Consider the following 26,461-nt stretch of genomic DNA (forward strand, 5'->3'; position numbering starts at 1 on the left):
GGGGAACAATTGGGGGACACCGTTCCCAATGGCATACTCTGTAAAACCATTGCACCTCCTGTGTCCCGGAGGGCACTGCAGTACACTAACCAAGGATCACGGCTCATATATGGGATAGTACAATTGCTATGAGAGCTTGTAGGTAAATTTGGCAAGTCAAGGGCACCTTAATATGTCCCAGGAAGCTACTGTGTCTGTTATGGCATGCCTAGTGAATACTATACATCTATAGTGACTGTGAACGTTGTTCTCTACAATAGACAGAGACAATATGCAAGGGCCTATTTTATTAGTCATCTCCAAGCAAGACAATATGACTCAATCTTCAGTGCAAGCAAGATTAAAAAAAAATACAATAACTAAATAGTAAGAGTTTCTGCCTTTGCTCAGGACATTCCACAGGAGTCTTGGGCTGTGCTCCAGTCCACCTCTGCTTCAGCAAAGGCACACCTCCCTTCTACTCCTCATCCTCAACGCAGAGGAGAGCAATCGGCCCATTTCCTCTCCGCCAACAGAACAGGAAGGGTCACAGAATACAGAACTACAGATTCAAGGCAGGAAAGAATGAGCAGAATCCATGGTCTCAAAGAGCAGCTGCCCAGGAAATCCTGCCAAATGGCCCCCAACACCACAGTGCTTTCAAAACCACGGAGAGACCGAAAACAGAAGTCTCATTATTTTTAATATAAGTTTAAGAAGGGGAATATAAAGTTGAATGCCAATTATCGAGACTGCAGAATATTGAGCAGTTTTGTAACTATTCAGCAACATGGCTACTGCTGAAGTGGGTGAACGGTGTCTTCACCTTTTGCTCACATTACGGTATAAGGCCCCAGTCACTTATGGGACTGCGTAGCCCATCGAAGGCACACAGGGCTTTGGAACTACAAAAAAAAAAAAAAAAAAAAAAAAAAAAGACAATTCTTCAGAATTTGCCCACCCCACATGATATTTCTCCTGGCTAGACATATACATCCTTCCACTTAGAAAAACAAACACAAAAACAAATCAAAAACCCATGGTAGCTTGGAACATGCTCATCATTCATAGGAAAGTTACTTACAAGTTACTTCTTTATTTGAACAGACAGGCCATGCTATATCCATATCATATCAGATATTAGGGATTCTGAGCAAATAAGTACTGAATGGATAGGGAGCAAAATTATGAATTAATTAAAGAAGTGAATTTAGAATTTTTTTAAAAATTATTTATTTCAAAAATGTAAATTCAATAAATAAACTTAGTTTTTTTAAATATAATTTATTTATTTATTTTATATCCTGACCACAGATGCCCTTCTCTCCTCTCCTCCCATCCCCTCACCACATCTCCCTTCTACCTCACCCCTCCAATCTACTCCTCCATTACTGTTCAGAAAAAAGCAGGTCTCTCATGAACTCTGTTTCATCTACAAGTACAGAAGCTAGGATGTAGATTTCACATTATGAAGCAGGAAGCAACTCCTACTATGTTGACTTAGTTGCTATAGCTCCATTCTTTCCAGATCCAGATCTCCAGAAAACTGTTGTTTTAGCAGCAGCTCAAGTGTAGCACAAAGTTTAATCATTCTTAATAATAAAAATGTGGCACCAGATATCAGGGTAAATGCTGAAAGATCAGAGAGACAAAAGAGCCGGCCACAGCCACCTCTTACCTTGCTAGCTCCTCAGCCTGAAAAAGGTGAGCTCCTGTCTCCTCCCACCTTATATTCCTCTTTCCACCCAGCCATAACAATTCCTGTCTCCACCTCCCTGGTGTTGAGATTGAAGGCATGTGTCTCTCAGGTACAGGGGTCAAAGGCATGAGGTCCCAAGTACTGGGATGATAGGTCTGTGCCACTCCTGCCTGGCCTCTAGTGGCTAATTCCGCACTCTGATCTCCAGGCAAGCTTTATTTGTTAGAGCACAGACAAAATCTCACCCCACTCTAAAAGTAACTTTAGACTGTGCTGTCCAAGCCGCAGAGCAGAGAACAAACTTGGGGAAATAGCAAGAACTTTGAGAGCCCTGGGATCCCCAAAGGCAGAGTGAGAGGCACAGATAACCCACTGCTGCCCGCGGGGGCCATCTCTGCCTGGGACAAAGAGCAGGAGAGAGCTGCCATTGGGAACAATTGGTAGACACAAAATACCCCTCTGTCCCTCCACACACGAGGAGGGAAAGGTAAAAAGCACCTTTACTCATGTCCTTTAACTCCACATCTGGATAAGAGCATCAAGAATTCTAAAAACTAATAATATCATTGCATACTTAAAATCAATCTAGAGCCGAGAAGACAATGTCCCAAACCGAGGAGGCTGAGTCTTGAAGGATAAATGTAGATATGGACATGCTTCCAGTTTCTCTCTATATGTGCTATCTGGTGATTTTAAATAATAACATCTGTAACAATTGAAAAATTAAAGACAAACGCTACAACCAATGGCACTGGGAAAACTGTCTCTTATTAGCACCATGAAAGATTCTAAACCTGAATTCTGCCTTCCAGGAATGCAAATAGCTGCCTCATTTCCTCTCCTCTCAGTCCCTAGTGAAATTCTTGTACAGATAGTTCAGACTGGTTCAGTCCCTTGACACCCAAAGTATGAGCAGCAAAGCATTTAAAATGCAAAGATGAAGATGAACGGAGGCTTTTTGTGTACATGTATTTGAACAACTGGTAAAAAATATCTTCTCAGCCTCTTGTGGCAGCGTTAAATAAGACCACCGAAGACCATTTATTTCTTAATTAGATGCAGTAAACAATGCAAAAACAGTACAATATTCAGAGCTGTCATTTGCTATGAAATGATCAGTCTGTGTCATATTCAAGTGCTACCCCAAGTATTCCAGCCAATTCGGGCTGGAAGTTTATTATACATCCATGAACACTGGGGCCTATCTCATCAATATATCAAAAAAGACCTGTGGCTATCCATGCAACATGAACCAGTGGCTACACAATTGTCACACTTCAGTATACAGTAAGAGAAATGGGAAGAAGAGAGGTTGGCTTTCCCCAAAGACTGTGTCTCAGAATTTATGACTTCATAACGGGGGGGGGGGGACCCGGGGAGGCGGGAATGGGACAGATTCTGAAATTAACAAAAGATGCTCTCTTATCATGTCAAGATATAAATTTCCTGTTGCAGGATCAGAAGGCATTAATCAATTGCATTTATGTTTTTCATAAAGAGTGTGGCTGCATTTGGAGGGAGGAAAAGAAAGGCAGAAATGATGTAATTACACTGTAATCTCAAAAACAAATGAAATAAAAATGTCAATGAATATTGAAACCTTATACACTGAAGGAAACACTCACTCATTTATTGTCAACTTTTTTAAAATAACAGATTTCAATGTGAGTGCCAAAGTACTCAAGAAACTTGTTAAGGGATGAGAAACATGAAGCTAAAGTAACTTGTTCCTTACAGACTTATTAAGCAAAAGAGATAATTTCAAGGTAAATATGGACACCTTCCCAAGCTGTCAAGGTAGTGTTGAGATAGGATCAGAGGTCAAGGCAAAGCTCAGGAAGTACCACAAGGAAGGCAGGCAGAAGCTTTGTTTCAGTTGTGTGGTACTTGACTCAACACTGGAAAACTGGAATGACTTAAGGCAGAGAAGAAACAATCCAGGAAGAGCTAAATTGCATAAGTAAGTATGTGGGAAAAGCAGGATTTATGTGGACTATGTGGGAGGAATTGCAACGGACCCATTAGGTTAGAAAACCACAACTGTCAAGAGGCAGCAGTGACAGCCAAGGCCAAAGAGGCCCGGAAGAAAATAACAGGGACTTAGGATCACAAACAGGGACAGTGTAAATCAGGACACTGACCGGGACAAAACGCTGCTGTCAGAAGATGAGGCAGTTTACAGTCTCAACTACATATTGTTACCCCAAATTTCTGGTCATCTAAGTTGTGATGAACTACATTCAAAAGTAAGTGGAATCTTCAACCAGGCTTGTGGGGAAAGCTGCAGCCCTGACCACATGTGTTAAATCCAACAGTGAGATTCTAAAGGGAAGGAGGAAGTAGCGCCTGTGCCGACTCAGAGGCGAGTCTGTTCAACACGAGATCCCTGTCTCAAAACGGCCCTTGTCTGGAACGGTTGCAGGCCCCAAATACCAGCCTGAAGTAGCCTTGGCTAACAGGGACCATAGATGTAAAAGCAAAAGAGCATACACGTTTCTTAGATGGAGAAATGAGGAGTCTCTGAGACCACAGGTGCGGCCTTCCTTGTGTGGACTTTTTATCTTCTCTGTCTGAGAAGAAGGGCTGTGACCCTAGAAGAGCGGAGGCATGTCTCACATCTTCGCCTCTGTCTTCTGATGCTCTGAGTAAATGAGATTCTCTCTCAGTCTCAGGGCAGATGTGAATGTGGAAGGTCTCAGTGCCATGTTCTTACTGCTGTGGCTCAGAGTCGGAAGACAGGTCCTCCATATCCTGCCTTTTGCTTCTCCTCAGACTGCACAAGTAGCTGTGTACCAGCTACTTGAAGGCTCTGCTGGACTCATGTTTGCATTTCTGCAGAGCTCACAGCCCAAATTTTACAAAACAGTAGTCAGCTAATAAATAATGGTGGGATAGAATAATAACTGAAACATCAGTTTTTGAGCAGGCTCCTAGGTTACATTTACCAAAAAAAAATACTAGAAAAATCTTGGAGAAGCAGTAACACCACATCTCAAGAAGGATCATGCACTGTTGTTCTGTTTTACTTTTGGTTATTTCTAGCATTTCAGCAGGAAAGCAAGAAGTGACTGATGCATGGAAACAACAGCAAATTGCTCAGTGACCCTGCCCTGCTGTGCCAGGCTCTAACTCCCAGCTAAAGAAGCTATTCACAGATTCATGCGGCATAGAAGGAAGCATGAGGCACATGGATCTAAAGCCCAGTCTTGCCTCTTATGCTCAAATACCCACTAAGAAAGCAGATTATCGCTTGGCTGCTTTGATGCCACTAGAAAGCCTGGAATTAGAGTCCTTAAGCTCCGAATGCACTTGTTCGGAAGCAATTATACATACTATACTTCCCAAATCTTTCTCTAATACCTGAAAATTTAAGGCCGCCACACTATGTGGGGTAGCTTGGAACTCTTTTCTATGTACAAGTCCCAGCACCAATTCTGCATGTCACGTGACAGAAATAAACCAAACAATCTCTTCTTGCACATTGTTCATGTCACAGGCATAAAATCATGAGAACTCTAGTCTTCAGAGTAAATAAAAAAAGAAAAAAGAAGAATTCAAATACAATCCCAACCCAACAACCCTGGCAATTGGGGAAAAAAAAATAAAAGAAAGAAAAGAAAAGAGCCCTAATTTAATACATCATCTTTAAGAATAAATGAGGTTACAAATCCACATTTGGAAGAACAGAATCTAGTCCATATGTACCAGATACCATTTTTTTTTTCAAACTCAAATTCCGGATTCCAAAATGTATACTCTCTCTCTATACTGAGGTAACAGCTTGTCAGAGAAACGTGGCAAGCAGCAGCAGCAGGCCCTAGCAGAGCAGATGGGGTGTATTTTTATACCGGCTTTAAGTGATAATGTGAGTTTACATAGGGTCATCCTAAATATTGTTTAAGTGCATGAAATGCCTCCAGTCACTGTCTAACCCTGAGGGGGCTGTTTTGCTTTCAGTTCGTCTCAATTGGCTGCCGTCAAGACTTCCTCAAGACAAGGCTCTCTCTTCTTTGGAACAGGAACCGCACCAATTTTTAAGATCCTCTTTTCAGATTCAGGCGTGGATTTTACTCATTCAATCTCTGTCAATGGGTCAGAGGTGATATGTGCGCCAGTAGTTTAAAAAAAAAAACCCGGAAGTGTGAGGTGGTGTGGGTACGGGTCCTACTGCTAACCTTAGCTGTTCTACTCATTGGGTCCGGGAAATCCTGGAGTCACGGACTCCAGACCTGGAAGACATGCCTCCTAATGACTATTACAACGGTTGGCATGGCAGGTGTAAAAAAAAAGGGTCTATGTAAACATTTACCAAAGAGGTCAGGGTTTACAACCTTTCCCTCTGACGCCAGAGCATACTCTACCTGCTGATGTAGATGGAAAGGGCTTGAGGACTTCTAACTCTGATTTTTTATAAATTCGTGGATTTTAAATACATTCTACACAACCACTGCAAAATTTTCTGTGTCCATTCACAGAAAGAGCACGTCCACTAATTTCAAAGAAAGGTTAGGGGAGTTTAGGGGTTGACAGCTTGTACGGAAGCCTTCTCTGTGCACACACGCACTCCTAAGCCATAAAACATCTCTCATGGCTTCCGCGTAGGTAAGGCTTCTGACATGTGGAGGGATGGGCTAGACGCGGGCTGGAGAGATGTCATCAAGGTGTTAGGCACTATTTCCCCCTCCACCCTCCAATGGGTTAGCACGTGAGTATCCAGAGAGCAGGGATATTTATTATAGTGTTCAATCTTTGGCCTCAGGTACTGGAAGAGCGACTGGTTCACAGGGGGCTCTCAGAAACATATGCAGGACAACTGATGGCTAATTACAGGCCCATCTGAGCACAACCCTTTCCCCTTTCCTTAATCAGAAATCACTATGCTCAGGTGCCCGGTGCAACACACACTACTTCCCAACCAAGGAACTACGAGTGTGTTTGAATTCAGTGTCCTAGCTTAGCTTGCACAGCCAGAGAATGCCTATGGCAGGTGGATTCTCCACTAACCCAAGCTGCTGTAATGCACCTTCTAAGTCCAGAGGGATAGGTCATCTTATTTGATTATGAATAAAGTTGTGCAAGACTTTCTGGTTCTTCGAGAGTCCCTCCTGCAAGGAAAGAGGCAATGTAATAAAATACCCAACCAGTGACTGGACTGAATGAGATAAGTCAGGCTAGAGAAGTAAGAATCTGATCTTAAATCTTGAGAGTAGGAGATACAGACATGCTATTTGTTTAGTAAATTAGAAGATATTACAGGAATAGTAACAATTACTAGCATTATGATTAGTTTATAAGCCTCTTGGGCTAGCCCACCCACACTTACCATATAGTTATGGATGGATTGGCTAACACTGGACAGAAGCTGACAGAGTTGGTTGACATTCTGGGATAGATGGATGAATAAAATGATAAAGAAGTCTTGAGGAAGATAAATGCAAATGACTGAACTTCTGCTAAAACATTAATTTCAGTCAGGTTGGGTCAGGTCCTGCCAACTAATTTACAGGAGATGATGTAATTATGCTCTAAACGCAAAATTTCCCTAAAATGCAAAATTCATAATTTCCCCACTTCTTAAAAAATTAGATCATGTTATTAAGTTAAATTGGACTCAAGACTTCTTTGTAAGTATACTTAGTAATAAAAAGATGTTAATAATGTCTAGCAAGAAACCCACAATTTTCTAATAAGACAAAAATTACAGGAAAACAATAAAATTAAGTGATTTATCAGAACTCCTCTGTTCTCTTACGCTAAAACTCTATTCTTTAGATTGTCTGGAAATTTTACATTTTCTAGAAAGTAACACTGTTTTGTGTACTATGAAATACCAAATGTTTGTGGTCCTCTTGGCACAGAAAAGGGCTTATACAAATAACAACACTCACTGATGCTCAACTGCAGCATCAAATGAAAGTAATGCAGGTCAAAGAATACACCTGAAGTAACCACCACCCACCCCGTCAAACCAAACAAACAAAAAACCCACAATCCATCTCAGTTTATTACAAATCTAAACAGCGGTTCTCAGAAGACAACAGGACTGAGGACTCCGTTCCTTCCCAGGGCTTAAAGCATCGGAGACTGGGGGTGCACTGGCACCGTGAGGTGGAAACCAGGCAAGAGTCATGGGGCATCTCCTCTCAGTGAGGAACTCTCTAGCCTGAGATGCCAAAGTATGAAGTTTTAGCATAAGTTGGAAAGCCGCAAACTAGATCCTAACTTACTTATCAGTTTTCTCTATTTTGAGCTCTGCTAATGTGTATATAGCCAGTGACAAGAAGAAGTCATCTTTTGACACAAAGACCACTTGCCCAGAATCTAAAACAGAAGATCCCGACAGCCTCAGAAATAGTTCACCATTTTTACCGCTCCACACAGCTAGAGACTGAACCAATCACGGAACGCTTTCTCATGTTTCTCTCCCCGAATCCCTCCTTACTATCTCCTTTCTCTTTCTCTCTCCTGTCTAAGGACTAATGACAACATTCAGTCAAATGATAAATGTAACTATTACTTTTTTTAAAATACGGCCACTGAGTTAATTAAAAAATACATAAGACTTTTAAGTTTACAGCTGTTTCAATAAATGTAGATGTGTTCTAATAGTATCCTCATCAAAAACAAAACCAAGAAACAAACAAACAAAATTAGGTAAAACTGAAACATCACATGTGACTCTTTTCATTCAGAAAAGGTTTTACGCATTTAGCTGCATACCAAAGCAAGGCTGTAGTAACCACACCTCACAAAGAGGGGTGCTGACATGGAAAATCATATTATGTGAAGGAGAAGATTTCCATTCACAGTTACGATAAAGAGACAACAGGAATTCAGAGAGGGGGCGATCATCTCACTCAAGGATCTGAAAAGGCTCACAGACAAGGTAATGCCTAACACCAAGCCTACCACCCCTTTGGCTTTGCCCAGTTATCCCTGCATATATGGCTAGTAACAATTTGGTGTGCATTCCACGGTCTGTCTAATAATACAAATGCTCTATCAGTTTCCTTCTACAATCAATATGCCCCAGTTGTGGTCCTGAGAATATCCTGACAACAACATAAATGGCAAGATTTTGCAAATTCCCACTTCCTATTTTCCTTATCGTGCCAGAAAATGGCATTAGCTGTGCTTTGGAAAAACCCACGTACTGTACATGTGTACATATACCAAATGGAGGAAGTCATACTGCAATGTCAATGTACTGAAGAAAAGGGAGGTGGGGAATCTGGTAGTGGACTTTATTTAAAAGAGTTTATCTTTAGTTTATTGGGTACAAGAAGATTTTTAAGCCCAAAAATAGAGCCGTCTGTGAAGTACTCCAGTTCCCTAACTACTTGCAACCTTTACTGTGGATTATCTTTTACAAGAGACTCCCCTGTTTGGTCTTGAGTTTGTATCTACAAGAAAAGGAAAGGCCACAGATCGGGGCCATCACTCAGACCTAAGACTCCGGGCAGGAACCTCTAGCACTGGCGTCCATATACAGACATGCATTTCTGGGATTTCCTTGTGCACCCCAACCCTGCCCTGTCCGGTGAACTATGGCATTCTTTTCTGTTCTTCCTGCTGTCTTGTTTGTCCCTTCCTTTGTGTTTTCAGGGGATTTGTACTCTCGTCTGTTCTGTTTGATGACACTTTGTCAATTAGATGCATCCCATTCAGTACAGAAGTTCATTAAATTCAGATAACACACCATTCTCGCAGGCTGACTGATGTTTATTAATGTAAAATGTGACAGGAATAATCCAGCAGGGAACTGGAGCTTTTTGTTGCATCACTCAGACATTAGAATAATGCAGTTCATCTGCAATTCATCAGAGGCTTATAATATTATTTACATATTTAAAGATTTCTTCAAGTCACATGCCTTTGAGAAATTCAGTACAGTGTGTATTGCAGGAAGATAAATCATATATAGGCAATATGCTGATTCACACATCCTTAAATAGCTTTAAATTTTGTGCTCTTTATGCAATTAAGTTTAGGCTCATAATATGATATTTGTGGTTGTTTTAAACAGCTACAACAGTATTAACCTTTACATTTAAATAGTTAAGTGCAATTTTCAAAGTATTTTCTTCCATTTGTTATCTCATTAGGCAGAATTTTTTCCCCCCCAATGGAACTTTAGAGAAGAACGAAAACAAACACATAGGAAACAAATACTAATTAATCAGACCTCCGTCATGTCACTCATGTGGCCTCCCCAGCAGGGTAAGGTTCCAAGTGCATGCTCTGAAAGAACTGAAACCCCAAAACTGCAGAGTACGTAGGACCGAACCTATTAAAGATAAGGAGCCCACGGATGCTGGGTCACTTCAGGATAAACAAGGCTGGGCAGTTCCATTCAGGGAGCACTGCATAAGTGCCTACCACCTGTGGAGCACTCCTAGATCCCATGACATGAATCTCTTTTACAGGGTTTTCAGGTTAGGAAGAAATAAATTAGAAATGTTCTGTATAATGGAGGGAATTTATTCAAATATTTCTATTGATATATTTAGAAGATTGAGCCAATGGTTTTCTTTTTGGCTCTCCTTTCTGTCTTCTCTAATTTTGACACTAATTTTGACATGTCCATGTCAAAATTTTTACTTGAGTTTTGAAAACATATGCTTTAATATTCATGAATGACCAGAATACTATTTTTAAAAGATTAGTTTATTTTTATTGATGTGTATGAGTGAGTGTCTTGGTTAAATGTATGTAAGCACATTCCATGAGAGCCTGGTGCCTGTAGAGGCCCGAAGAAGGTGCTAGATTCCCTTGAAACTGGGATTATGGATAGTAGAAAGCCACAAGGTGGGTGCTGAGAACAAAAATCTAGGTTGTCTCCAAGAGTAGCAAGTACTCCTAACCACTGAGTTATCACTCAAGCCCTCAGTACGCTATGTTTAAGACCTCAGTTGCTATCTACAGTATGAAAGAACGAAAAGGAATAGAATGCTCTCAACTAAAAAAAAAAGAACAAAAAACGCAGGTATTGTATCTGTGTGAGATGTACGTAGGTATGTATACATGAACAGCTCGAGTGCGGAGGTGAGAAGACAACTTTGTGGATTGGTTCTCTAACTCCACCTGTGCATGGAATCCAGGAATTGGGAGTTGAATTTAGGTCCTCAGGCTTGTACAAGAAGTACGTTATCATCTGAAATATCTTGCTAGCCTAAGCCTTCAACTTTTAAAGTTGTATGAGGAGACACTGTAGCAGAGGAATGCGTCAGTGAGGCAAATATGCTTAGCTAAAAACACATTTTTGTCAAGGAAATGGGAAGATAAGCAATGCATTTGTATAAAATATTTGCAAAAATATATCTAATAAGGAACTGCTACTCAAAATAAGCAAGGAAATTTTAACAATAAAAGAAAATACATGTAGACTGGACCATGAAGTAAGCAGACACTTCACTGAAGAATGAATATGTAGCTGTCCAGTAGTGTGAAAAAGATGCTCAATAATAACATCATATGCCACCAGGGTACCATGACTGAGAACAGAAGCAATGTATCGTTAACATGTATTTGGCCAAGTTAAAAACAAATGCTCATCAGGATATGACGCAGATATCAGGATATGATATGTCACTCACTGGAGGGGGTAATGCACAGTGGTGCAGCCACTTTAGAATCCAGTCACGCAGCTTCCTGAAAACCAACCACACTCTCTCATATGACCCAACAGCGGCATTCTTGGTGAATGAATGGAAAACATTGTACACACACGCACACATGTCAGAAAGGACATTCTAGGACGTTTATTATTGGGACCTGAGACAACTAAAAGAAAAGTCTTACAGAAATGTTGGATTTGATTATTTTGCTTTGGTTTTAGCTGTTTAACAATTACTACAGCCTTCAGCTGTTTAACAATTCCTACCATCATCATAGACATCTATAGAATAGCACTAAATATTTAATAGGAGATTTGTGAGCAAGAGAATTAAATAATACACACACACACATGTTCCATACACTTGAAAGCATGTGCACATTAGCATGTGAGTGATACTGATTTGGACAGGATGGGAAGCTTTCTTAAAGAACTGTGAGAAGTGTCTCAGGTTCTCTCTTTTCATATACAAACACAAAACAAATATGCTCTTGGGGAAATCATCTGGGTAAGAAATGATAACCCTAACCAGAGGACTGTACACCATACTTCATGAGCAGGTGAGGATGTCGAGAATGCAAAATGAAGGAACGTCAACCATGCAGACAGATGCCTAGACATTAGACGTGTTTTTTTCACTTCCTTATCCTCAAACCTTTATGTTTTAAAACACTACCAATACAGCCCATAATAATCTTGTTCCTATAATAGGAAAAGAGGAAAATAAACTGAGATGCAATGAAGAAAGCTGTGGGGTGGGTGGGTGAGGGTGGGGGGTGGGGTGGGGTGGGTGCTGAACAATAAAGTTGAAAAGACTCTTCCAGCTTTCCAATCCTGTGGCTGTGCACAAGAGAATGTGTTTGTGTGGCACAGGACCTCAACCACAAGAAAGACCCTTCACATAAAATGAAAATGAAAATAAACCCATCAAACATTGATCTGTGTAATGAGTTTCTGTGGAAAGTCTTGCCAGGGAACAGGGATTTGCAGGAATCTGGGGGAACTGAAGAGGAAGACCCATTGGGCTGTGTTGTTCTTCTACTGGGGCTTAGCCCCAATCAATCAGTTTGCCTGCTTGCCTGCTATACTTTTACTCTACAAACCTACTTTGGGATATACCCAAAGAAATCTTTCTTAAATCAATGAATGGCACAGGACTATACTAAAGTGATCCAGTTCCTTTGCTAGCAAACACATAAGCTATATAACTATACAGATAGCTGTGTATAACACTAGAGAGCCTATCTTACAGTTGCACGACTTCAAAAAAGACAATGTGCAACGGTTGTCCTGCTAGAAAGCATTGCTGCCTATCTGGTTCCTGGCTGTGGTCGTATGCTCCACCCTATAGCACATTGCAGTCGATGCTCCATAATCATGAAGCCCCTCGTGAAAAAGAGACATACGGCATATATGCTCCAGGAAGAAGTACAACTAATAACAAATATGTTACTTTAGACCACAAACAGTCCATTAGGAGATACTGCTACTGGTAAACATTAAACATCTAGATTATATTTGGAAATACAAAGCAGAAATGCAGGGTGGCTGCCAGCTCTGTGGTTACTAAGAACACCTCGTATTTCCTGAAAGGACAATACAAATCTCCAAATTGCTCCATCATTATTTCACTAAATCCTCTTGCAACTTTCAAACCTAAGTGCTTTGTAGAAATGGGGCTCCAGGGGATTATCAAGTGACTCTTTTGTCTTCAGGGTAACATAGGTAACCTCAAACACCAGTTCAGCTGACCTGCAATAGAACCAGCAGAAAGGACCAGAGTGTCACAGCGTCTTGCAGCATCAGAACTTGAAGATGACAGTCTTGTGAATACTGAGTTTCCTGTATTGGGAGAGGGCAGGGGTTTGAATAAGAAGTGCCCTTCATAGGCTCTTGTGTTGGAACTCTTGGAGCCCAGCTGGTGCCATTGTTTGGGGATGTTACTGAACTCCAGAAGAGTCCTAGCTGATGAAAGTATCTCAATGGGGGATGGGCTCTGCAGGGTTTTGTCTTCTCTCCCTGCTTCACTTGTACTGAGGATCTGTGACCAACCAGCTCCTTGCTACTACCACTGTGCCATGCTATTCCCTTCATGAAGGACATTATCACTCTGGAAAACTAAGCCGAAACAAACCTACTCTTCTTTAAGTTGCTTTCGGCATGGGTATTCTATGACAGAAACAGAAGAGTAACTGATATAGCGAGGGATGGATAAACGTTCCCCAAGGTAGGAGGCTCTCAAAAGGCAACGATACACATGGATCTCATTTCCACGATCTACAGATATTGTTTCCAATTCAGGAATGCAAAGACAGTACCTATGCATTTTTAGTTTTATCAGAACATGGAGCTGTGCATATCCTTGGATTTGCAACTAACAGTGTCCTTCATGAACGAGGACGTTGTGAGTAGTGCAGGAATGGTACGGGAGGGGTAATCTTTCTTCTGTACTATTTACTTCTATTAGCCTTATAAGATAGAAGCACACATTACTTTAATTAGGAAATAACTGGAGAAATACAGAACACATATGATGGTTAAGTGACAAGACCATTGGTTCCTCATTCCTCACTACTGTCACTGTGCTGATTAACAAACAAGTACTTCAGACACCCCTAGGCCCTCCAAGGTTAATAAGGATACCGAGACTGCATATATCTGGGCTTGCCTGGTACTATTGCCCACTTGAAGAACCATTCCCATGATGTCAATGTGGCAGAAAAATAGAGTGCTGTGAGCATGCAAGGCAGACACAGTCCTTTCCATCTACAGGAGCCTGGGAAAGGCTTATACACTGGATTTTTTGGATTAGTAAACTTAAAATTTTTTAAAAGGCATTTTATTGTGCAATGGGATAAAGGACTTGGAGACAGGCTCTTCATTTGGAATGGCTGAACTCTGCAAATTGTGAACAAATATTAGAACATTCTGCAAAGGTGTTAACACCCTCTGGAAAAGACTTGATTCTACAGGCAAAGGAAGCTATTAAAAGATAAACTAAGGCATAGCAAAGTGGCAAAAACAAAACAAAACCAAATATAAAATGCAAGAAACTGGTGGTAAAGTCAGCTGACAGCCATCACTGATCACTGATTTGTAGCAGTGAGGAAATCCAAGTGTAACAGGAATCAGGCTGAATCTACAGCTGTCATGACAGCCGTGTGGTTCCCTGCCTTTCATCCAGATCAAAGGACAACAGCTGTGATAAGCACCCTGCACTCCCTGCCTCTGAAGATCCAGACTTTGGTCGTTTTGGGGATCTTTGCCATTGCTACAATATTAGCAAGAACATGTACCTGGAAGAGAAAGGGGAGAAAACCCTGAATGGAGGAAATAGTTGATGTGACAGCCTCAACCAATTTAAAATCCTTCAAACAATTCAGGAGTTAACACAATACCAGAAGACTTGCAAAATATTCATGGAAAAAAAAATGGGGCAGTGTATACTTTATTTGGAAAGCCCTGTGAGAAAGGAGGGATCAAGTATTACCTTCAAAGCATAAGACATAATCCCTGTTTCAAGAACTACTGAGTGGTTAGCAAGAAACAGGATCATGTGGTCGAGACAGGGCACGCTACTGGAAAGCTTGGATTTGGATTCTCGCTTCACAATTGCCTGGTCTTGTGATGAGGAGTTCTTTTCTGGGATCCTGTTTCCTCTTTCATTTCCCTGAGCTGTTGTGAACCTCTAACCCCAGCATGCTGCACAGGGATGTAGTGCTCTTGTGAGGTGCTATGCACTGCTATTTGCTTAAGCAGGTAGCTTTCATTGGCTCATCATTCCACTTGGAGCAAACGAGGCTGATTTGCTCAGCATTATGGGTCTAGACAGTGGGAAAGCCACATCAAGAGTGAGAACTCCAGAGCCCCTCTGGATTTAGTCAGAAGAAATAATTCACCTGTCAGCAGTTTAAGAACACTGCCTGGCATCATTTGCTTGTAATTTGGCAAAACTGACAGCTTTGTCTCAAGGCCTTGGCAGGTAGGCAAAATGGTTGTTGCTGTTTTGTTTTTTTTCCCCCACAACTGTGTTTTAAATTTAATTGTTTGCTTTTCTCTGTCTGTGTCTACACAACCTGATCTCTGATTTGGGATCTCAGTTTGCAATTACTGCAAGGCTTGGAAATCTGCTTTACAGACACATCACCAAGACAGTCAGTATCTAAAGGTAGAATGTAGAAGTTCCGTGGACCTGTCTGCAGGACTTAGTTTTTGAAGCCTGAGCATTCCTGAGCCTTCTTAAAATCTAAGAGTTCTCGAGATAGAAGAATTTCATTGTTTGCTATTAATACCAGGATAAAGCCATTGTTCAAAGATTAATATAACAGATGTAATGCTACCGAAAAATTTAAAACATTACATTATCTCACTTAAAACTTGTGGATAGACTAGTTCTCCCTACTACCCAATAGGTATATCCTCTCCTCTGTGAAGCACTAATGTGCATTATGACAATTTTAGAATTTTAAGGGTGAAACAACCTCCATGGTGATGTATTCAACCAACAAGTACAGTGTGTTTCCTAACGGAGTCCTCGCTGCAACGTTCCAGCCTCTTCTGGAAGGTGACCCCACTGCTTTCAAAGCAATGGAGTCGTTCAGAGAAGTGCATTTCGAGTCTCCTATCCATGAGCTGCTGCTCACTTCCTGATGCACTCTGTCTATGCCATCGTTATCCCACGATTCTTAGCAGCCATCTGCAAAACCATGTGCAATTTTTAAAACAAGTTTTTAAGTTTTTGAAATTATAATAAAATCACATCACTTCCCCTTTTGGTCTTCCTAGGTCTCACCACCATCTTACTGTCTTTCAAATTCACGGCCTCATGTTTTAAAATTGTGTGCATGTATGTATAACCAAGCACCTTATGCTTTATTTAGTCCTCAAAGTTAGTGAGGGTCATTCCCTACTTTTGGGGTCCCATCTGTATTTTAAATGCAACAGCATCTTTGAAGCAAACTCTGGGCATTTTCCACGTGTTGCTAGGTGAGGGTCTAGATTCTGAAGCTGATAACAGAATGGGGGTGGATGAAGACCCACATTGATATTCAGGGGCATGGAAGGTGTGTGTGGCCCAGGAACTAAAGGAGTAGACCACCACAGTCTTCACTCAGAGGAAGTAGAGAGCCTAAGAGTTAGGCATTATGTATCCTCCAGTTGGCTTCTCAATGATATGGCTGCCATTATGTGATTAACAGTTACTACCATTCTGTTTTTAAGTATGTAAAGATTTTGTTCTACATAAATTATGGACTTTTATTGCAATTATTCTTCCCATGTAATTATGAGACTTAGCTCATGTAATTATGAGACTAAATTCTTTCGTCTCTGAGCATGACTAGAAAGAACAGTGAGAACTGCTGTCTCTCTGCTGGGTCTAACCAAGCCGGGGCTCTCTTCTAATCCCTGACTGACCACATAGGGTATAGGCTGCAGCGACAGAAGAGTTATTCCTGAAGGGATCCACACACGTGGAGAAGCAGAGTCCGCAGTCTCCAACAACACATCCCCGAAGTGACTGGCTCTCCTCCTGACCCTGATGCAGAAACTCAGCAGGACCGAGAGATATTGACGGACTCCATCATTTTGCTGAGTGCAGAGCAGAAGCGCACAGTTATCTGTGGAAAACTGTGGGAAATTGCTCCATTTGGCATTGCCATTGATTTGTGAAGACATGTGGGGTGTATGTGTACACACATACACACAACTCAGCCAGAGAGAGTTTAATCATCTGAATTTTAAGGTTTTTGTTGATTTTCACCAGAAAGTATGTGGGAATCTTGAAGTAAAATATGGCTAAATTAGTAACATACACCACTTTAAGGCATTCTAACAAACAAACAGAAGAAATCTCCAGAACTCCCCCACTCCCTATCTTCTCATGCTCTTCCCTCTGTCATGAACGGTCCCTCTGAATCCTGTTAGGAGTCCGGCTGCCTAAGCTCAGGTAGCAAGACCCGACGGCAACACTGCCCTTCAGAAGCCCTCTCAGATCCTAAATGGCATTGTTCTTTTTTCACAGGTCTTAGTGATCTCTGCTTTCCACACCCATTTGTAAATAGCGTTGCACACCAGAGCCAATACATTTCGGATTGACCTTTACATCAACTAGGGTACTTTTCTTCTTCCACATATGATGAGGTCAACAGAAAAGTCTCCCATGACTTTTACTTACAAGTTGAAAACTGGGGTCATGGACATGAAAGCAAATAGTAACATTGCTACATGGAAGTCAAGCTCGCCAGGATCACTGGAGCCTGGCATGGTAATCCCTCTTACAGAACCAGGCAATGGGGAAGGTGGACAGCCATTGATATCACACAGCCAATTAAATACTGGTCAGTTTTACTCGTGAACAGATAAGGTCAAATATAAGAAAGCAAAATCAAGCAAATAAATTGACAACATAAATTAAGTGAATGAAGCTTGTATACAACAAAATACTTGGGGCAGACTCATTAGATAAGCCTATGAATGTTCTGAGCCAGTATTATAAGGTTTAAGATAGTGTGACTTACCTAGTAATTCCAGGTCAGCCTGTGCTACAGAGCAAAAAAGACTAAACACATCTCAAGACAAAAGAAATGCCCATAGATGCAAATGCCAGAGTATAATGAATTTACATTCAAATGGGGCTAGTGGCATAACTTAACTGTTCAACACTTGCCCAGCATGTATGAAGCCCCCAGGTTTAATCCCTAGCACCACAGAAAGAGATGAAATATTATCAGAGTAAAAAAGAGTCTTCTAGATATGACAGGACCACCTCATTCGTGAATGCAGGGGTGTTTTTTGTTTGCCTGTACAAAATAGGTAATAAGATCAAGCCAGTTAAGCCTGGAATATGGAGTGGTGAGGGCTTCACAGCCCCACCCTAAATGAGGAGCCATCAACAGTTTGGCTTCTGGGGGAGAAGAGACAGTTTTCTTTAAGGACGTGGCAACTGACAGGTTGACCATGCTCCATGGATGGTCTGACACCTAAAAGTAAATGGACAGCACAAATTGGAGTGGGATGAGGTTATTAAAAATAAAGAGGACGTAAAGTTGAGGGGTAAGGAGGTGAGGATAGATCTTGGAGAAATCAGGGTCAATACGATCAAATATTATACCATATTGTAGGAAACTATAAAATTATCAATTAAAACAAAATATATATGGCAGATGTTCAGTTCCCTTTCATCATCAGGCTCCTCATCAACTTAGACGATCTCCAAGACATTCCTTAAAACTCATCTGCCTGGAATGAATTTGGGAATTTATCCTCTCATAAAAACAGTACTATAATTGAATGTTGGGTTCACAAGCTAATCCAAAAATTCTATTAAACCCATAATTATGTTAACCATGTTTTTGGAACCAAAAATAGAGACATGGTATGACAAGTTCAATCACAAGAGGAAAATGATAATAATGATAATAACTAAAATTTACAGTTAGAAATGGTTCTGAGAGCTTGAACATGTGCCCCTTTAATCCTTCCAACAGCCCAGTGAGGAAAGTCCATGCATAATTCCTGCCAGAGTCGATGCCCACAGAGGTTAGGAGAGGTGATCAAGGTTCAGGAAAGAATGAAGCCACATGAACAGAAGTCTGAGTGTAGACTCTCTGACAAGACATCATCTCACACCATTTACGTTCTTATGTCTTACTAAGAAAGAGCGGAAAGCCCCACCTGACTTTCTCTAGACCACATTCAGTGCTACAAGATGACAGGCAGCACAATCAGTCCTGATTCTAGCTGTGTGTGTGTGTGTGTGTGTGTGTGTGTGTGTGCGCGCGCGCGTGTGTGTCTGTGTCTGTGTGTGTGTGTGTGTTAAGATGGTGCACTTCCAAGCCACCATCGGAAGTTTCTGTGACCCACCACAGAGAAGAGGTAAGGCAAAACAGAGGCTGGGGGGGGGGGCGGTAAAGAGTCTTATCTTTGGGGGCTAGGGATTTAGAGAGAAGACAGCAAAAGGGTAATGAGCAGGCAAGGTGGAGACCTCCGCACTGCAAACTGTGGGACTCTGGATGGTGGCCTTGGACCCTGTTTCTTCCTTTTGCTCCCAAATTAGAAAATGTTGACACTGAACACTCCTCCCCGCTCACCTAAGTTCTGCTATGCAAGAAAAATGGCAATGAGGAGGTAGAGCCAGCTGCTGAGGGTCCATGGCTGTTATAACAACAAAGAGAAGAGAAGGGGAGGTAGAGAAATCAGCAAAGACAGCTATAACAAGAGTCTTATGAGCCGGGCGGTGGTGGCGCACGCCTTTAATCCCAGCACTCAGGAGGCAGAGGCAGGTGGATCTCTGTGAGTTCGAGGCCAGCCTGGTCTACAGAGCGAGTTCCAGGAAAGGCGCAAAGCTACACACAGAAACCCTGTCTTGAAAAACCAAAAAAAAAAAAGAAAAAAAAGAAACAAAGAAAGAAAAAAAAGTCTTATGACATTGAATGGGGGCGGTGAAGAAGTGAGGAAGCTGATGGCATCCAGACTGGTGTTAACTCAGCCAGAAGAAAGCATGGGCAGGTAAAAACATAAAAACATAAATGAATGAATGAATGAATGAATAAATAAAGAAATAAATAAACTTCAGATGCTGTGATCAATTATTTCATGTCAAATTATTTAAATAGAGACATGAAGTGTCTTGAAATAAAACATTTGTTTCTAATCTTTCCCAGCTACAGAGGCTCACTGCACTTTTCCGTGGGTTCTTTCTGAAAACTCAGTTGGTCCATTGGGTGCCCAGCCTCTCCTCTAGTTCTTTATTTCATGTCCTAGCACAGGAGGGAGCAGTCTTCCTGGGTGTGCAGTCCACCTTTACTAGAGGGAGGAGCTTCTGGATGTACATCGTGTTGCCTTCTGTCACTAGCCCTGCCTGCATCTTATGGAATTATCTCGGCACAGGACAGCTGTATAAAAAAGTACCTGATGAAGAGGGAAAGGGTACACACTCTTTTTCACCATCTCTTAGCTAAGGTACTGTGTATATGTGTCTTCTGTTCTTTTTTGAGTTTTCTAAATTTCATTGAGAGATTCAGAACTACGTGTCATATAGATTGGAAATATGACTGACAACATAATTTTCCTTTGCTTTCCACTGATTAGTATCTATTTCAAAGTATTAGTATTAGATTTCAAAGACCAGGAGAAATTTTGAAATATAGAGATAAACAGTTAATACTATAGAAGTTGTAGGCCATTTAACCCATTACAACTACTCAACTTTGAATGTAGAAAGATCAACTATAGACAAACCATAAAAGAAGGAGCACGACTACTCTCCAGTAGAGCCACGTCCATAGTCACTGTCATAGGCTGGACTTAGCCCATGGGCCATTGTCTTCTAATCTCATTGGACAGTTTTAGATTATTTGTTGGATGATTATGATGACGAAAGCAATAATGATTATTGTGCAGAAGATGCCAGCCAAGCAAATTACAACTGAGATGTATCCCAGGACGCCCGTTCTCCTATTTCTAATACTTTCAAGATAAGGTGAAAACACTAAGCATCAGTTTTCCCGATGACTAATCAGAAGTTGCAATTAACATTTCAGACCTTTGAAAATACTTAAGCATCCTGATTTTTAATCTCTCATTTGATGAATACATCAGACACACATCCATTGAAACCCATCCACAAGAAGAGAGAATAATAGAAAGGCAGGCATTAGGAGCCATTATGTACATACTTTATCCATGACAGGGACAAGTCTACTCACATAAAGAAGCACCCAGCATCAGAAAACAATGTCTCCTAACAGGAGGAGTATGTCCTTCTTTATATTAGTACAGAATAAATGCATAGTAAACACCCACAGAGTAAACACCCATTAAATAGTAGAGGGTACAGAAATGTGATTCCAGTTGCCAGGCACCATTCTCAGTGTGGACTAAGATTATGATGACATCATAGTGACTTAGCACACAGCACTATTTCTTTAACTCCCCTATAGATCCATAACATTTTATTGGTTGCTTTCTTTGTTGTTAAATTGTATGTTACTAGCTAATTGAAATCTACATTGAGGTTGCAGCAATTCTCATGTAGGCATAATTATTTATTGTATAATGACTGAATGGATGGATGGAGGACTAGAAATACTGTAGTACCAAGTGAGAAATCTAATCTCTTCTTTGGCATAGCATGAGGCGGAAAATATACAAAGATAGAGACATAAGTATTAAGTAGCCTAAGCAATGTAGCAGGGCAAGATGGAAGTAAAGGAAAACAGTATGACACAAGGCTGAGGCCAGATCCTTCAGAAACGTTTCACCAAAGCCTTCTATGCATTTCATTGGCACCTAGTTCTTACGAAAATTGCCACGAGGCATTGGAATTAGGTCTTACACATCTGTCTCCATTTCTTCATTACGAACATTTAAAGACAGGAATCATAGTTGATTTCTCTGATTCTCCTCTTTCCCCTGTCTTGTTTCAGCCCATCTCCTCTTCTCTCCTCTTTCCTGACCCCTCTCTCCTTCCTCCATTTTTGAGGAGTAACTGGAGGGCTTACTAAAGTAGAAACTTCATTAACTACTTGAAGACTGCAGAGTTGGAAGCCAGACAAGGAATTATTAAATGTTTTGCTTTCACCTCAGTACTGAAAAGATGGTTTGGATCCAGACCACAACTTTAGCCTCGGTTAGTACTTTCTACATCAGCAGAAGCCTCACTGCAGGGGCTTTGGGTACCAGTAGGGTTGAGCCCTACCTCTCTGTGGAAGCTGAAATGAAGACTGGTCTGATTCTAAGTGTTGAAACTAAAGAAACCCTGAACCAGAGAGCCCCAATGATCGCACCACACCTGGAAGACCGTCTAGCCAATGGTCCTGGTCCTGTCCTCCAAGGACACACACACATACACTCACACACTGTGCTAAAGTAGTTACAGTATAACAGAGATATGAATTCAGCATTGTGCTATAAATGGCACTATCAGAGCATTATACATTGAGGATTTTGAGAAATATAAAATTAGTTTCTCCATATTGACTTTTATTTCATGTAAAATGTCCTTTGAATGTGGAATAACCTAGGTACAAACAGAGCATTCTTCTATTAAGTTCAGAGTGACAATGACAATAAGGCTTTGACAAGATAACACAAATAATTAAAAAAAAACATTTTGTAAGCCAAGACTTCATTTGTCAGAATTAGAATCAAGCGAATCCCCTCTCCTCCTCTGAAGCATTAGAGAAAGGAGGGAAGACCTTTACAGAGAGGCAGAAAAAAATTGTTTTGACATGTGCAGCTTAGTTTGGTTATAAGAGCCAAGAAAGCAGTACAGCCTAGCAACATGCTGGTCCAAGCTGGACACCAATGAAATAGAAGAGGAAAAATAAACCTCCTGGGCCAGATCCACAGAGTGGAAACTTCTGAGTCCTTGAGCACCAAAGTCTACACAAAATGGAGACATTCCCCAAATACCAAATGAGAACTGGAAGTCAAGACAAAGAAACACACTGGGGGTTGGGGGGCATGGGGTGTGTGGGAGACAAGAGCACAGAGGACAGGGCTCTTGCTGCAGTGGTCCAAATGAGATGATTTGGCATGAGCTGACTGGCCATACTTGGACAGCTCACAATCCCCACTGAGCCCCTTTGATGAGTGAGTACTGTCTGAAGAGAAGACCACAGAAGCGTTAACCAGCATCTAACTTCCAATCCTGATTCACCATCATGTAAATTTTGTTAGGTCAAACGGATTTACCAGGAGGCTCAGATGCACCTACGTGAATCAAGAAGAATCTGTAACACATCTAGGTAGGGTACAAAGAAATCATCTTCTGGATGGCCTGAAAAGCCTGCAGAATCACACTAGCAGCTCTAGATTGTTCTAGAGACGCTTAAGTTTATTGTAAAATCACCTATACCATGTGCTCAGATCAAATACTACTATAACATACAGGACCATGAGGAAGGTTCAATAGATGTTTTCCTATTTATCTAAGTTATTGTCTACTGAGAATTTTCTCATGATCTAACTTTTGAACCTCACCACAGCAGGAGAAAAGAGAGCTGACATAATTATAACAGACTTAAGAATCATAACATTGAGACTCCAAAATACCAAAGGACAACTGGAGTCCTATCTTTGACCACAGGCTCTGTGTGCTGACCACATTACGCAGTGCCTTCACCTGGTGCCACCTCATGCTTAATTATAAAACAGTGACACTCTTTTGACGAGTGGAAAGTATGCTAGTGTATCCAAGGCGAAGCTGAGAAGGATCAGGTCAGGACAGCAATGATATTTTAGGAAAATGACCGGCAGTGACCCTTTTCTTGAAGGAATGTGCTTGAGGTAAACTCAGAGCTCAGATGGTCTGAGTTAATCCCGTGTGGACAGGATGGATGTGATGCCTGCTCTGTGGTACTCATAATAACGAGGACTAGTGTGAATGCCTCCCTGTCTCACATCTACACCCCTTTTGTTGTCAGCTAAAGATGTCCAAAGTGTCTGAGGAGGTGGGGCTTGGAGACAGGGAAAAGTTTCTCTTAAGCTTGGAAGGGCATCAGTACTGACCATGTCCTGTGGTATAAACACACTAAATCAAACCAAACCCAACAGAGGGCGAGAGAAAAGGAGTAAGTGAATCAAGACTTCAATTCTGTTCATAGTCCTTTCTGGGAAATATTTTGTTATTAATAAAAGATCCATTCATAAGTCCTATCTCCCAATTTGGGAGGTTCTGACTAAGAGACACCAAATCAAATCCTTAATGAATTGTGCTGGGTACCACGTATGTATAGTAAGCACTGTATGAGGGTGACTGATGATCTCCTAAGTTAAGCAGTGTCATTCACAGGACAGGACCGGAGGCATTGACATGGAGGTAGAAGATGCCAAAGCCCTTTGTCCACCTCCACTCCCTTCTGAGTCAGAAGCACACAGGGTGAAACATGAGTCCAGATGTGTAAGAGGAGAGGAGAGTGGACAGACGGGAGTATTAGTGGAGGATCCATCAAAGCATGAGAATTAGGTGACACACTAACAGGATGTCTAGGACGAACAGATGTCAATACTCAGGTACATGGCATTTACTGTGAGATTCAGGGGGATTAAGGACTGAGTCAAATACAGAAGCACAGGAAGTAGAGAAGAAATCAGAATTCTGATAGAAATAATTTTAAAATGATAATGTGCTTGTGGTGTAAACTCACTAAAGCAAACACAACAGAAGCCAAGAGAAAAGGAGTTATAGAGACATTTTATAGTTTCGGTATCAGTACTTTTCTATTGCTGAGATGTAACAGCATGACTGAGAAACTTAGAGAAGGACTGGTTTACTTGGGCTTCCAGGGTTTCCAGAGGGATATGCGTCCATCACATCCCTGCTGGGAAGCATGGCAGCCAGCAGGCAATGGTTGAAGCAGCTGAGCACTAACATCTCCAACCGAAAGCAGGAAGCACAGAGGGCACACTGGGAAGGACACCATGCTTTGCAGCTCTCAAAACCTGCCTCCCATGACATACGTCTTCCAGCATGACCACATCTCCTACGCCTCTCAAATGTCACCACCAACCAGACACCAAGAATTCAGACACCAGAGACTGGAGCCTTCAAAGCATCATGGCTTCCAAATGGGTGGCTAGCTTTGTGCTTCTAGGCTTGAGCATAATGTAATCTAAGAGACCACGTTTTGTTTGTTTGGGGCCTTCATCTGTCAAATGGGGCAAGAGATAAGGAAGTAGCTAAGAAAGACTTCAGATGTGCTAAAGCAACCCCCAGGTTTCTGTTTTCTACATGTGAAAGGTAATGGTTTCAAGACTGCTCCTCACAGCAAACCGGGTTGCCATGGATAATGCTACTTGGATGCTTGGCTTTTATGCACAGCCTTCTTTTCCACAGGCGTCAGTAACCTCATTAGTAAAACTGACACTATACAAACTTGGCCTTAAGCCATTCACAAAATTATAGAGCAGATCAAATGAATTTATACGATAGCCTAAAAACAATTATTTAAAAAATATCATTAGCATTCTTGTTTCTTGAAGGGCTAGCCTATAGGACTGTGGCTCTAGTCATCAGAATTCTGTCAGTGTACAATACTTTGGGATTCATTTTGCATGGTATTGCTATTGCAGGTAACGAAGTGACCCACCACTCTAGGCAAAGCCTTCAAGGAAAACCGAGGAAAGACCAGACACTTAGATGAATGGCCATATCAGTCCCAAAATATTCCCTTTGGACAACAAGACTGGTATCAGGAAAGAGAATTTTCTACACTAATATGGGGCCTACACATAATGTAAAGGCCAGAAGACATCTTGGGCTACTTGAGTTTTCTTTTTTTAAATCAAGAAAAGCTGACATACAACTCGTGAGACACACACATACCGTGGTAGTAAAGCTACTGTGCTCCTCAACCGAATGGGCTTGAAACATTTATTTTCCTATCAAATTCACTGAGCTCACATTCATTAATCTGATACAAACGATTTTAAGTATCCTTCACAAATCCTTTTTAAAAATCTTTCTTTCTTTCTTTTTCCAAGTATTTTTAAAGAACTGACCCAGGGTATTGAGGACAAGGCAAAACTTCCAATCCTATCAGGAAAAGAATGCATAAACAACTTTCTTCTAAATGTTCTACTCTACAAATATTTCCTCATGACCAAGTGAGGAAGGACAAGTGACTTTCCATTACAAAGCATCACAGGCACACTGGATGTTAGCAGGGAGGCGACCGGGCTCCCGAGGCACAGCTGCTATTGGTACCTGGCTCCTAATGAAGTGCTGCCTTGGTGAAACCACAAGTCGAGGGGACAGTCCGCTGAATGCTGAATGCACACAGTCGGCAAAACTGTTAATGAGAAATTGTCAAAGGCCTAGATTGACCACTTAAGACTGAAGGGATTTGTAAATTTTTTTCTGAAGTATTTGTAATGAAAGCTATATCTAACTTCTCTGGGTCTGTGGATTATAGTGTGATTATCCTTTCCTTTACAGCTAATGTCTACTGATAAGTCAGTACATACATACCATGTTTGTCTTTCTGGGTCTGGGTTACCTCACTCAGGATGATCTTCTCTAGTTCCATCCATTTGCCTGCAAATTTATGATGTCATTTTTTTTTCCCTAACAGCTGAGTAATACTCCATTGTGTAAATGTACTACATCTTCTTTATCCATTCTCTGGTTGAGGGATATCTAGGTTGTTTCCAGTATCTGGCTG

The 26,461-nt window shown here is 41.3% G+C and overlaps 1 protein-coding gene and 1 long non-coding RNA gene across 2 annotated transcripts in view; one reads left to right on the forward strand and one right to left on the reverse strand.

Annotated features, from left to right (window-relative positions):
• Lpp (LIM domain containing preferred translocation partner in lipoma) overlaps positions 1-26,461 on the reverse strand; it is a 547,833-nt gene that overhangs the window by 166,711 nt on the left and 354,661 nt on the right. The gene's annotated exons all lie outside the window — the stretch shown is intronic.
• On the forward strand, positions 20,064-25,657 carry LOC131922451 (uncharacterized). Its single transcript, XR_009382289.1, has 2 exons — positions 20,064-20,255; positions 24,585-25,657. It is a non-coding gene; the product is annotated as an uncharacterized LOC131922451 (long non-coding RNA).

The sequence above is a fragment of the Peromyscus eremicus genome, chromosome 12 (assembly GCF_949786415.1).
Source record: "Peromyscus eremicus chromosome 12, PerEre_H2_v1, whole genome shotgun sequence".
Classification (NCBI taxonomy): Eukaryota; Metazoa; Chordata; class Mammalia; order Rodentia; family Cricetidae; genus Peromyscus; species Peromyscus eremicus.